Source organism: Hyla sarda, unplaced genomic scaffold (genome assembly GCF_029499605.1).
Source record: "Hyla sarda isolate aHylSar1 unplaced genomic scaffold, aHylSar1.hap1 scaffold_799, whole genome shotgun sequence".
Lineage (NCBI taxonomy): Eukaryota > Metazoa > Chordata > Amphibia > Anura > Hylidae > Hyla > Hyla sarda.
Genome location: NW_026610824.1, coordinates 522 through 14,305, shown reverse-complemented (window position 1 = coordinate 14,305; position 13,784 = coordinate 522). Strand labels below are relative to the sequence as shown.

The window sequence follows — 13,784 nt, the reverse complement described above, 5'->3', positions numbered from 1 at the left end:
ATCACTAGGTGTAAACAACATCTCTCCTTTGCTGTGTATGTGACTATGGAGCTGTTTGGTGATGTCGTCTATTATGGCCTTCATAGAAGCAACAGGAGATTGTTGCATCCATCTAGAACCCTCAGAACTACAGTGCTATGATGTCACTCACTTCCACAGGCCTTGCAGAGTGTAAACAACAACAACCCAGCTTTGTTGTGTATGTAACCATAGGGATTTGTGATGTCACCTAGAACCTTCACAGCAGCGACAGCTTTATGAGGAGCATCAGCACTGCTCTGCCTGAGCAGAACCATCACCGCCATAGGTTGTCAAATAACCCGGGTTTAACCCACACAGGTAAGTCCAATGGGGTGCAGGCATGTCCTCTATGCTTACAGCTTCCCGTGGGTGTTGGTTTGATACCGTTTGGGGACAGCCAAGGAGGCATCTGCAGGCAACAAAGGTAGGTGTGTGCTTGTGTGTGTGTTTCCTATGCAGATCCTAAGCCCAGTGTCACATGCAAGTAGGAGGAGTAAGAAGGGTTCCTGGCAAATCCGGGTTATGGATTGCATTTAAAAAGGCCCCGTGGGAGTGCAATGGGCCCCTGTCTTGCTGCTTAGCAATAATGGTATGGGTTTAGGTTCTGCTGTGTGTACTGGTGGTTGACTGCCCCCCAGCCCAGAGTGTGCATGGAAAATTGTCTGGCAGCCTCCCTGACAGCAAGCAGTGATAGTGCCCATGAAGGGGACCTTGTTGGGCCCGCCCCTTTCACGGTTATCGCTTCTCGGCCTTTTGGCTAAGATCAAGTGTAGTATCTGTTCTTATCAGTTTAATATCTGATACGTCCCCTATCTGGGGACCATATATTAAATGGATTTTTGAGAACGGGGGCCGATTTCGAAGCTTGCTTCCGTCGCCCTATGCATTGACCCGATATGGCAGTATCTTCGGGTACAGTGCACCACCCCCTTACAGGGTTAAAAAGAAAGATTCCTACTTTCATTGCTACCTGCTTGCTGGCTAGCCAGCTAGCCAGCCCTGTGGGCCTTGCTGCTGCTGCTGCTGCAGCCAAAAAACAAAAGGTGGTGCTGCTGCTGCTTCTGCTTCTGCTTGTGTCTGGCCGCTGTTGGAGCGTCCAGGCACAGGACTTCTGCTGCTGCTGACTAAATGGCCTCCTTAATTGGATCATTTGAGTAGCCAGCACACCTGTGCAGGTAGGGCATGACATGATAGGCAGCTGCCTTGATAGCGGGTGGGTGCTGAATGTTCCTAATTGACAAAATAAGATTAATGCTTATGAAGAAATATAAAATCTCATCCCTTCCCCAATATCGCGCCACACCCCTACCCCTTAATTCCCTGGTTGAACTTGATGGACATATGTCTTTTTTCGACCGTACTAACTATGTAACTATGTAACATAACATGGGGGGGGGGGTCTCCTGGCTGTTCACACAGGTGTGTCATTGCTGTACATTGACCATGCATTGCTTCTGTGGTATTGCAAAGGCAAAGACAAATGCTTCCAGCCATCCATTGCACTAATGGATTGGTCATCAGCTGGCTGTCTATGTCCCGCATCAATATAGACCAAAGTACAGAGGGTTAGGCTATGCTATTGTGCACCTACCTGATGCATCAGAAGGTGCGAGGCCCTTGCTAAATTCTGTGCACAGACTTTGAGATCTATGCTTTAGACTGTATCTAAACCTGCTCCAACATGGACTGACATTCTGGCCTACTTTCAGCCGATGCGACTTGTCTGTCGCTGAACAGTCGCTTTTTATGTATTCAGCACCTATGTATAATGTTGTAAAAATGCTCTAGAAGCTAAAGTCGCAGAAATGTCACACATATTTGGCCTGCAACTTTCTGTGCGACAAATTCAGACAGGAAAAATCAGTATAAATCCTTAGAAAATTATCCCCCAGTGTCTCCATCTGCTGGCGGTATTGAATAAGCATTGCTGCACTGATGGGGTATGCATTAGACGAAAAAAAAGAAGAAAAAGAAGAATAATACGCCCAGAAAAGAGGCGAAAAGGAGAAAAACGTAAAAAAACGTGAAAAAAAAGTAAGAGGAAGAGAAGGGAAAAAAAGGTGGAAATGGGTTTAAAAGTGATTTCGGCGGAGAAATATATATATATATATATATATATATATATATATATATATATATATATACGCGCACACACACACATATATATAAACGTATTCTCCGTTGAGATATTGCAGCCGCTGCTGTGTCCAGGCCCAGGAGCCTTAGCACTGTGCTGTGATGTCACTCAATACCACTGACATCACTAGGTGTAAACAACATCTCTCCTTTGCTGTGTATGTGACTATGGAGCTGTTTGGTGATGTCGTCTATTATGGCCTTCATAGAAGCAACAGGAGATTGTTGCATCCATCTAGAACCCTCAGAACTACAGTGCTATGATGTCACTCACTTCCACAGGCCTTGCAGAGTGTAAACAACAACAACCCAGCTTTGTTGTGTATGTAACCATAGGGATTTGTGATGTCACCTAGAACCTTCACAGCAGCGACAGCTTTATGAGGAGCATCAGCACTGCTCTGCCTGAGCAGAACCATCACCGCCATAGGTTGTCAAATAACCCGGGTTTAACCCACACAGGTAAGTCCAATGGGGTGCAGGCATGTCCTCTATGCTTACAGCTTCCCGTGGGTGTTGGTTTGATACCGTTTGGGGACAGCCAAGGAGGCATCTGCAGGCAACAAAGGTAGGTGTGTGCTTGTGTGTGTGTTTCCTATGCAGATCCTAAGCCCAGTGTCACATGCAAGTAGGAGGAGTAAGAAGGGTTCCTGGCAAATCCGGGTTATGGATTGCATTTAAAAAGGCCCCGTGGGAGTGCAATGGGCCCCTGTCTTGCTGCTTAGCAATAATGGTATGGGTTTAGGTTCTGCTGTGTGTACTGGTGGTTGACTGCCCCCCAGCCCAGAGTGTGCATGGAAAATTGTCTGGCAGCCTCCCTGACAGCAAGCAGTGATAGTGCCCATGAAGGGGACCTTGTTGGGCCCGCCCCTTTCACGGTTATCGCTTCTCGGCCTTTTGGCTAAGATCAAGTGTAGTATCTGTTCTTATCAGTTTAATATCTGATACGTCCCCTATCTGGGGACCATATATTAAATGGATTTTTGAGAACGGGGGCCGATTTCGAAGCTTGCTTCCGTCGCCCTATGCATTGACCCGATATGGCAGTATCTTCGGGTACAGTGCACCACCCCCTTACAGGGTTAAAAAGAAAGATTCCTACTTTCATTGCTACCTGCTTGCTGGCTAGCCAGCTAGCCAGCCCTGTGGGCCTTGCTGCTGCTGCTGCTGCAGCCAAAAAACAAAAGGTGGTGCTGCTGCTGCTTCTGCTTCTGCTTGTGTCTGGCCGCTGTTGGAGCGTCCAGGCACAGGACTTCTGCTGCTGCTGACTAAATGGCCTCCTTAATTGGATCATTTGAGTAGCCAGCACACCTGTGCAGGTAGGGCATGACATGATAGGCAGCTGCCTTGATAGCGGGTGGGTGCTGAATGTTCCTAATTGACAAAATAAGATTAATGCTTATGAAGAAATATAAAATCTCATCCCTTCCCCAATATCGCGCCACACCCCTACCCCTTAATTCCCTGGTTGAACTTGATGGACATATGTCTTTTTTCGACCGTACTAACTATGTAACTATGTAACATAACATGGGGGGGGTCTCCTGGCTGTTCACACAGGTGTGTCATTGCTGTACATTGACCATGCATTGCTTCTGTGGTATTGCAAAGGCAAAGACAAATGCTTCCAGCCATCCATTGCACTAATGGATTGGTCATCAGCTGGCTGTCTATGTCCCGCATCAATATAGACCAAAGTACAGAGGGTTAGGCTATGCTATTGTGCACCTACCTGATGCATCAGAAGGTGCGAGGCCCTTGCTAAATTCTGTGCACAGACTTTGAGATCTATGCTTTAGACTGTATCTAAACCTGCTCCAACATGGACTGACATTCTGGCCTACTTTCAGCCGATGCGACTTGTCTGTCGCTGAACAGTCGCTTTTTATGTATTCAGCACCTATGTATAATGTTGTAAAAATGCTCTAGAAGCTAAAGTCGCAGAAATGTCACACATATTTGGCCTGCAACTTTCTGTGCGACAAATTCAGACAGGAAAAATCAGTATAAATCCTTAGAAAATTATCCCCCAGTGTCTCCATCTGCTGGCGGTATTGAATAAGCATTGCTGCACTGATGGGGTATGCATTAGACGAAAAAAAAGAAGAAAAAGAAGAATAATACGCCCAGAAAAGAGGCGAAAAGGAGAAAAACGTAAAAAAACGTGAAAAAAAAGTAAGAGGAAGAGAAGGGAAAAAAAGGTGGAAATGGGTTTAAAAGTGATTTCGGCGGAGAATATATATATATATATATATATATATATATATATATATATATATATATATATATATATACGCGCACACACACACATATATATAAACGTATTCTCCGTTGAGATATTGCAGCCGCTGCTGTGTCCAGGCCCAGGAGCCTTAGCACTGTGCTGTGATGTCACTCAATACCACTGACATCACTAGGTGTAAACAACATCTCTCCTTTGCTGTGTATGTGACTATGGAGCTGTTTGGTGATGTCGTCTATTATGGCCTTCATAGAAGCAACAGGAGATTGTTGCATCCATCTAGAACCCTCAGAACTACAGTGCTATGATGTCACTCACTTCCACAGGCCTTGCAGAGTGTAAACAACAACAACCCAGCTTTGTTGTGTATGTAACCATAGGGATTTGTGATGTCACCTAGAACCTTCACAGCAGCGACAGCTTTATGAGGAGCATCAGCACTGCTCTGCCTGAGCAAAACCATCACCGCCATAGGTTGTCAAATAACCCGGGTTTAACCCACACAGGTAAGTCCAATGGGGTGCAGGCATGTCCTCTATGCTTACAGCTTCCCGTGGGTGTTGGTTTGATACCGTTTGGGGACAGCCAAGGAGGCATCTGCAGGCAACAAAGGTAGGTGTGTGCTTGTGTGTGTGTTTCCTATGCAGATCCTAAGCCCAGTGTCACATGCAAGTAGGAGGAGTAAGAAGGGTTCCTGGCAAATCCGGGTTATGGATTGCATTTAAAAAGGCCCCGTGGGAGTGCAATGGGCCCCTGTCTTGCTGCTTAGCAATAATGGTATGGGTTTAGGTTCTGCTGTGTGTACTGGTGGTTGACTGCCCCCCAGCCCAGAGTGTGCATGGAAAATTGTCTGGCAGCCTCCCTGACAGCAAGCAGTGATAGTGCCCATGAAGGGGACCTTGTTGGGCCCGCCCCTTTCACGGTTATCGCTTCTCGGCCTTTTGGCTAAGATCAAGTGTAGTATCTGTTCTTATCAGTTTAATATCTGATACGTCCCCTATCTGGGGACCATATATTAAATGGATTTTTGAGAACGGGGGCCGATTTCGAAGCTTGCTTCCGTCGCCCTATGCATTGACCCGATATGGCAGTATCTTCGGGTACAGTGCACCACCCCCTTACAGGGTTAAAAAGAAAGATTCCTACTTTCATTGCTACCTGCTTGCTGGCTAGCCAGCTAGCCAGCCCTGTGGGCCTTGCTGCTGCTGCTGCTGCAGCCAAAAAACAAAAGGTGGTGCTGCTGCTGCTTCTGCTTCTGCTTGTGTCTGGCCGCTGTTGGAGCGTCCAGGCACAGGACTTCTGCTGCTGCTGACTAAATGGCCTCCTTAATTGGATCATTTGAGTAGCCAGCACACCTGTGCAGGTAGGGCATGACATGATAGGCAGCTGCCTTGATAGCGGGTGGGTGCTGAATGTTCCTAATTGACAAAATAAGATTAATGCTTATGAAGAAATATAAAATCTCATCCCTTCCCCAATATCGCGCCACACCCCTACCCCTTAATTCCCTGGTTGAACTTGATGGACATATGTCTTTTTTCGACCGTACTAACTATGTAACTATGTAACATAACATGGGGGGGGGGGGTCTCCTGGCTGTTCACACAGGTGTGTCATTGCTGTACATTGACCATGCATTGCTTCTGTGGTATTGCAAAGGCAAAGACAAATGCTTCCAGCCATCCATTGCACTAATGGATTGGTCATCAGCTGGCTGTCTATGTCCCGCATCAATATAGACCAAAGTACAGAGGGTTAGGCTATGCTATTGTGCACCTACCTGATGCATCAGAAGGTGCGAGGCCCTTGCTAAATTCTGTGCACAGACTTTGAGATCTATGCTTTAGACTGTATCTAAACCTGCTCCAACATGGACTGACATTCTGGCCTACTTTCAGCCGATGCGACTTGTCTGTCGCTGAACAGTCGCTTTTTATGTATTCAGCACCTATGTATAATGTTGTAAAAATGCTCTAGAAGCTAAAGTCGCAGAAATGTCACACATATTTGGCCTGCAACTTTCTGTGCGACAAATTCAGACAGGAAAAATCAGTATAAATCCTTAGAAAATTATCCCCCAGTGTCTCCATCTGCTGGCGGTATTGAATAAGCATTGCTGCACTGATGGGGTATGCATTAGACGAAAAAAAAGAAGAAAAAGAAGAATAATACGCCCAGAAAAGAGGCGAAAAGGAGAAAAACGTAAAAAAACGTGAAAAAAAAGTAAGAGGAAGAGAAGGGAAAAAAAGGTGGAAATGGGTTTAAAAGTGATTTCGGCGGAGAAATATATATATATATATATATATATATATATATATATATATATACGCGCACACACACACATATATATAAACGTATTCTCCGTTGAGATATTGCAGCCGCTGCTGTGTCCAGGCCCAGGAGCCTTAGCACTGTGCTGTGATGTCACTCAATACCACTGACATCACTAGGTGTAAACAACATCTCTCCTTTGCTGTGTATGTGACTATGGAGCTGTTTGGTGATGTCGTCTATTATGGCCTTCATAGAAGCAACAGGAGATTGTTGCATCCATCTAGAACCCTCAGAACTACAGTGCTATGATGTCACTCACTTCCACAGGCCTTGCAGAGTGTAAACAACAACAACCCAGCTTTGTTGTGTATGTAACCATAGGGATTTGTGATGTCACCTAGAACCTTCACAGCAGCGACAGCTTTATGAGGAGCATCAGCACTGCTCTGCCTGAGCAGAACCATCACCGCCATAGGTTGTCAAATAACCCGGGTTTAACCCACACAGGTAAGTCCAATGGGGTGCAGGCATGTCCTCTATGCTTACAGCTTCCCGTGGGTGTTGGTTTGATACCGTTTGGGGACAGCCAAGGAGGCATCTGCAGGCAACAAAGGTAGGTGTGTGCTTGTGTGTGTGTTTCCTATGCAGATCCTAAGCCCAGTGTCACATGCAAGTAGGAGGAGTAAGAAGGGTTCCTGGCAAATCCGGGTTATGGATTGCATTTAAAAAGGCCCCGTGGGAGTGCAATGGGCCCCTGTCTTGCTGCTTAGCAATAATGGTATGGGTTTAGGTTCTGCTGTGTGTACTGGTGGTTGACTGCCCCCCAGCCCAGAGTGTGCATGGAAAATTGTCTGGCAGCCTCCCTGACAGCAAGCAGTGATAGTGCCCATGAAGGGGACCTTGTTGGGCCCGCCCCTTTCACGGTTATCGCTTCTCGGCCTTTTGGCTAAGATCAAGTGTAGTATCTGTTCTTATCAGTTTAATATCTGATACGTCCCCTATCTGGGGACCATATATTAAATGGATTTTTGAGAACGGGGGCCGATTTCGAAGCTTGCTTCCGTCGCCCTATGCATTGACCCGATATGGCAGTATCTTCGGGTACAGTGCACCACCCCCTTACAGGGTTAAAAAGAAAGATTCCTACTTTCATTGCTACCTGCTTGCTGGCTAGCCAGCTAGCCAGCCCTGTGGGCCTTGCTGCTGCTGCTGCTGCAGCCAAAAAACAAAAGGTGGTGCTGCTGCTGCTTCTGCTTCTGCTTGTGTCTGGCCGCTGTTGGAGCGTCCAGGCACAGGACTTCTGCTGCTGCTGACTAAATGGCCTCCTTAATTGGATCATTTGAGTAGCCAGCACACCTGTGCAGGTAGGGCATGACATGATAGGCAGCTGCCTTGATAGCGGGTGGGTGCTGAATGTTCCTAATTGACAAAATAAGATTAATGCTTATGAAGAAATATAAAATCTCATCCCTTCCCCAATATCGCGCCACACCCCTACCCCTTAATTCCCTGGTTGAACTTGATGGACATATGTCTTTTTTCGACCGTACTAACTATGTAACTATGTAACATAACATGGGGGGGGGGGGGGGGGGTCTCCTGGCTGTTCACACAGGTGTGTCATTGCTGTACATTGACCATGCATTGCTTCTGTGGTATTGCAAAGGCAAAGACAAATGCTTCCAGCCATCCATTGCACTAATGGATTGGTCATCAGCTGGCTGTCTATGTCCCGCATCAATATAGACCAAAGTACAGAGGGTTAGGCTATGCTATTGTGCACCTACCTGATGCATCAGAAGGTGCGAGGCCCTTGCTAAATTCTGTGCACAGACTTTGAGATCTATGCTTTAGACTGTATCTAAACCTGCTCCAACATGGACTGACATTCTGGCCTACTTTCAGCCGATGCGACTTGTCTGTCGCTGAACAGTCGCTTTTTATGTATTCAGCACCTATGTATAATGTTGTAAAAATGCTCTAGAAGCTAAAGTCGCAGAAATGTCACACATATTTGGCCTGCAACTTTCTGTGCGACAAATTCAGACAGGAAAAATCAGTATAAATCCTTAGAAAATTATCCCCCAGTGTCTCCATCTGCTGGCGGTATTGAATAAGCATTGCTGCACTGATGGGGTATGCATTAGACGAAAAAAAAGAAGAAAAAGAAGAATAATACGCCCAGAAAAGAGGCGAAAAGGAGAAAAACGTAAAAAAACGTGAAAAAAAAGTAAGAGGAAGAGAAGGGAAAAAAAGGTGGAAATGGGTTTAAAAGTGATTTCGGCGGAGAAATATATATATATATATATATATATATATATATATATATATATATACGCGCACACACACACATATATATAAACGTATTCTCCGTTGAGATATTGCAGCCGCTGCTGTGTCCAGGCCCAGGAGCCTTAGCACTGTGCTGTGATGTCACTCAATACCACTGACATCACTAGGTGTAAACAACATCTCTCCTTTGCTGTGTATGTGACTATGGAGCTGTTTGGTGATGTCGTCTATTATGGCCTTCATAGAAGCAACAGGAGATTGTTGCATCCATCTAGAACCCTCAGAACTACAGTGCTATGATGTCACTCACTTCCACAGGCCTTGCAGAGTGTAAACAACAACAACCCAGCTTTGTTGTGTATGTAACCATAGGGATTTGTGATGTCACCTAGAACCTTCACAGCAGCGACAGCTTTATGAGGAGCATCAGCACTGCTCTGCCTGAGCAGAACCATCACCGCCATAGGTTGTCAAATAACCCGGGTTTAACCCACACAGGTAAGTCCAATGGGGTGCAGGCATGTCCTCTATGCTTACAGCTTCCCGTGGGTGTTGGTTTGATACCGTTTGGGGACAGCCAAGGAGGCATCTGCAGGCAACAAAGGTAGGTGTGTGCTTGTGTGTGTGTTTCCTATGCAGATCCTAAGCCCAGTGTCACATGCAAGTAGGAGGAGTAAGAAGGGTTCCTGGCAAATCCGGGTTATGGATTGCATTTAAAAAGGCCCCGTGGGAGTGCAATGGGCCCCTGTCTTGCTGCTTAGCAATAATGGTATGGGTTTAGGTTCTGCTGTGTGTACTGGTGGTTGACTGCCCCCCAGCCCAGAGTGTGCATGGAAAATTGTCTGGCAGCCTCCCTGACAGCAAGCAGTGATAGTGCCCATGAAGGGGACCTTGTTGGGCCCGCCCCTTTCACGGTTATCGCTTCTCGGCCTTTTGGCTAAGATCAAGTGTAGTATCTGTTCTTATCAGTTTAATATCTGATACGTCCCCTATCTGGGGACCATATATTAAATGGATTTTTGAGAACGGGGGCCGATTTCGAAGCTTGCTTCCGTCGCCCTATGCATTGACCCGATATGGCAGTATCTTCGGGTACAGTGCACCACCCCCTTACAGGGTTAAAAAGAAAGATTCCTACTTTCATTGCTACCTGCTTGCTGGCTAGCCAGCTAGCCAGCCCTGTGGGCCTTGCTGCTGCTGCTGCTGCAGCCAAAAAACAAAAGGTGGTGCTGCTGCTGCTTCTGCTTCTGCTTGTGTCTGGCCGCTGTTGGAGCGTCCAGGCACAGGACTTCTGCTGCTGCTGACTAAATGGCCTCCTTAATTGGATCATTTGAGTAGCCAGCACACCTGTGCAGGTAGGGCATGACATGATAGGCAGCTGCCTTGATAGCGGGTGGGTGCTGAATGTTCCTAATTGACAAAATAAGATTAATGCTTATGAAGAAATATAAAATCTCATCCCTTCCCCAATATCGCGCCACACCCCTACCCCTTAATTCCCTGGTTGAACTTGATGGACATATGTCTTTTTTCGACCGTACTAACTATGTAACTATGTAACATAACATGGGGGGGGGGGGGGGGGGTCTCCTGGCTGTTCACACAGGTGTGTCATTGCTGTACATTGACCATGCATTGCTTCTGTGGTATTGCAAAGGCAAAGACAAATGCTTCCAGCCATCCATTGCACTAATGGATTGGTCATCAGCTGGCTGTCTATGTCCCGCATCAATATAGACCAAAGTACAGAGGGTTAGGCTATGCTATTGTGCACCTACCTGATGCATCAGAAGGTGCGAGGCCCTTGCTAAATTCTGTGCACAGACTTTGAGATCTATGCTTTAGACTGTATCTAAACCTGCTCCAACATGGACTGACATTCTGGCCTACTTTCAGCCGATGCGACTTGTCTGTCGCTGAACAGTCGCTTTTTATGTATTCAGCACCTATGTATAATGTTGTAAAAATGCTCTAGAAGCTAAAGTCGCAGAAATGTCACACATATTTGGCCTGCAACTTTCTGTGCGACAAATTCAGACAGGAAAAATCAGTATAAATCCTTAGAAAATTATCCCCCAGTGTCTCCATCTGCTGGCGGTATTGAATAAGCATTGCTGCACTGATGGGGTATGCATTAGACGAAAAAAAAGAAGAAAAAGAAGAATAATACGCCCAGAAAAGAGGCGAAAAGGAGAAAAACGTAAAAAAACGTGAAAAAAAAGTAAGAGGAAGAGAAGGGAAAAAAAGGTGGAAATGGGTTTAAAAGTGATTTCGGCGGAGAAATATATATATATATATATATATATATGTATATATATATATATATATATATACGCGCACACACACACATATATATAAACGTATTCTCCGTTGAGATATTGCAGCCGCTGCTGTGTCCAGGCCCAGGAGCCTTAGCACTGTGCTGTGATGTCACTCAATACCACTGACATCACTAGGTGTAAACAACATCTCTCCTTTGCTGTGTATGTGACTATGGAGCTGTTTGGTGATGTCGTCTATTATGGCCTTCATAGAAGCAACAGGAGATTGTTGCATCCATCTAGAACCCTCAGAACTACAGTGCTATGATGTCACTCACTTCCACAGGCCTTGCAGAGTGTAAACAACAACAACCCAGCTTTGTTGTGTATGTAACCATAGGGATTTGTGATGTCACCTAGAACCTTCACAGCAGCGACAGCTTTATGAGGAGCATCAGCACTGCTCTGCCTGAGCAGAACCATCACCGCCATAGGTTGTCAAATAACCCGGGTTTAACCCACACAGGTAAGTCCAATGGGGTGCAGGCATGTCCTCTATGCTTACAGCTTCCCGTGGGTGTTGGTTTGATACCGTTTGGGGACAGCCAAGGAGGCATCTGCAGGCAACAAAGGTAGGTGTGTGCTTGTGTGTGTGTTTCCTATGCAGATCCTAAGCCCAGTGTCACATGCAAGTAGGAGGAGTAAGAAGGGTTCCTGGCAAATCCGGGTTATGGATTGCATTTAAAAAGGCCCCGTGGGAGTGCAATGGGCCCCTGTCTTGCTGCTTAGCAATAATGGTATGGGTTTAGGTTCTGCTGTGTGTACTGGTGGTTGACTGCCCCCCAGCCCAGAGTGTGCATGGAAAATTGTCTGGCAGCCTCCCTGACAGCAAGCAGTGATAGTGCCCATGAAGGGGACCTTGTTGGGCCCGCCCCTTTCACGGTTATCGCTTCTCGGCCTTTTGGCTAAGATCAAGTGTAGTATCTGTTCTTATCAGTTTAATATCTGATACGTCCCCTATCTGGGGACCATATATTAAATGGATTTTTGAGAACGGGGGCCGATTTCGAAGCTTGCTTCCGTCGCCCTATGCATTGACCCGATATGGCAGTATCTTCGGGTACAGTGCACCACCCCCTTACAGGGTTAAAAAGAAAGATTCCTACTTTCATTGCTACCTGCTTGCTGGCTAGCCAGCTAGCCAGCCCTGTGGGCCTTGCTGCTGCTGCTGCTGCAGCCAAAAAACAAAAGGTGGTGCTGCTGCTGCTTCTGCTTCTGCTTGTGTCTGGCCGCTGTTGGAGCGTCCAGGCACAGGACTTCTGCTGCTGCTGACTAAATGGCCTCCTTAATTGGATCATTTGAGTAGCCAGCACACCTGTGCAGGTAGGGCATGACATGATAGGCAGCTGCCTTGATAGCGGGTGGGTGCTGAATGTTCCTAATTGACAAAATAAGATTAATGCTTATGAAGAAATATAAAATCTCATCCCTTCCCCAATATCGCGCCACACCCCTACCCCTTAATTCCCTGGTTGAACTTGATGGACATATGTCTTTTTTCGACCGTACTAACTATGTAACTATGTAACATAACATGGGGGGGGGGGGGGGGGGGGTCTCCTGGCTGTTCACACAGGTGTGTCATTGCTGTACATTGACCATGCATTGCTTCTGTGGTATTGCAAAGGCAAAGACAAATGCTTCCAGCCATCCATTGCACTAATGGATTGGTCATCAGCTGGCTGTCTATGTCCCGCATCAATATAGACCAAAGTACAGAGGGTTAGGCTATGCTATTGTGCACCTACCTGATGCATCAGAAGGTGCGAGGCCCTTGCTAAATTCTGTGCACAGACTTTGAGATCTATGCTTTAGACTGTATCTAAACCTGCTCCAACATGGACTGACATTCTGGCCTACTTTCAGCCGATGTGACTTGTCTGTCGCTGAACAGTCGCTTTTTATGTATTCAGCACCTATGTATAATGTTGTAAAAATGCTCTAGAAGCTAAAGTCGCAGAAATGTCACACATATTTGGCCTGCAACTTTCTGTGCGACAAATTCAGACAGGAAAAATCAGTATAAATCCTTAGAAAATTATCCCCCAGTGTCTCCATCTGCTGGCGGTATTGAATAAGCATTGCTGCACTGATGGGGTATGCATTAGACGAAAAAAAAGAAGAAAAAGAAGAATAATACGCCCAGAAAAGAGGCGAAAAGGAGAAAAACGTAAAAAAACGTGAAAAAAAAGTAAGAGGAAGAGAAGGGAAAAAAAGGTGGAAATGGGTTTAAAAGTGATTTCGGCGGAGAAATATATATATATATATATATATATATATATATATATATATACGCGCACACACACACATATATATAAACGTATTCTCCGTTGAGATATTGCAGCCGCTGCTGTGTCCAGGCCCAGGAGCCTTAGCACTGTGCTGTGATGTCACTCAATACCACTGACATCACTAGGTGTAAACAACATCTCTCCTTTGCTGTGTATGTGACTATGGAGCTGTTTGGTGATGTCGTCTATTATGGCCTTCATAGAAGC

The 13,784-nt window shown here is 46.0% G+C and overlaps 6 non-coding genes across 6 annotated transcripts; all 6 read left to right on the top strand.

Moving 5' to 3' along the window:
* Positions 1-758: 758 nt before the first annotated feature.
* Positions 759-949, top strand: LOC130346659 (U2 spliceosomal RNA). Its single transcript, XR_008884822.1, has one exon. It is a non-coding gene; the product is annotated as a U2 spliceosomal RNA (small nuclear RNA).
* Positions 950-3,038: 2,089 nt separating this feature from the next.
* LOC130346647 (U2 spliceosomal RNA) lies at positions 3,039-3,229 on the top strand. Its single transcript, XR_008884814.1, has one exon. It is a non-coding gene; the product is annotated as a U2 spliceosomal RNA (small nuclear RNA).
* Positions 3,230-5,324: 2,095 nt separating this feature from the next.
* Positions 5,325-5,515, top strand: LOC130346706 (U2 spliceosomal RNA). Its single transcript, XR_008884864.1, has one exon. It is a non-coding gene; the product is annotated as a U2 spliceosomal RNA (small nuclear RNA).
* A 2,084-nt stretch (positions 5,516-7,599) lies between these two features.
* Positions 7,600-7,790, top strand: LOC130346694 (U2 spliceosomal RNA). The gene has a single exon (XR_008884853.1). It is a non-coding gene; the product is annotated as a U2 spliceosomal RNA (small nuclear RNA).
* Positions 7,791-9,882: 2,092 nt separating this feature from the next.
* On the top strand, positions 9,883-10,073 carry LOC130346681 (U2 spliceosomal RNA). The gene has a single exon (XR_008884842.1). It is a non-coding gene; the product is annotated as a U2 spliceosomal RNA (small nuclear RNA).
* A 2,098-nt stretch (positions 10,074-12,171) lies between these two features.
* On the top strand, positions 12,172-12,362 carry LOC130346669 (U2 spliceosomal RNA). Its single transcript, XR_008884831.1, has one exon. It is a non-coding gene; the product is annotated as a U2 spliceosomal RNA (small nuclear RNA).
* The last annotated feature ends 1,422 nt before the right edge of the window (positions 12,363-13,784 follow it).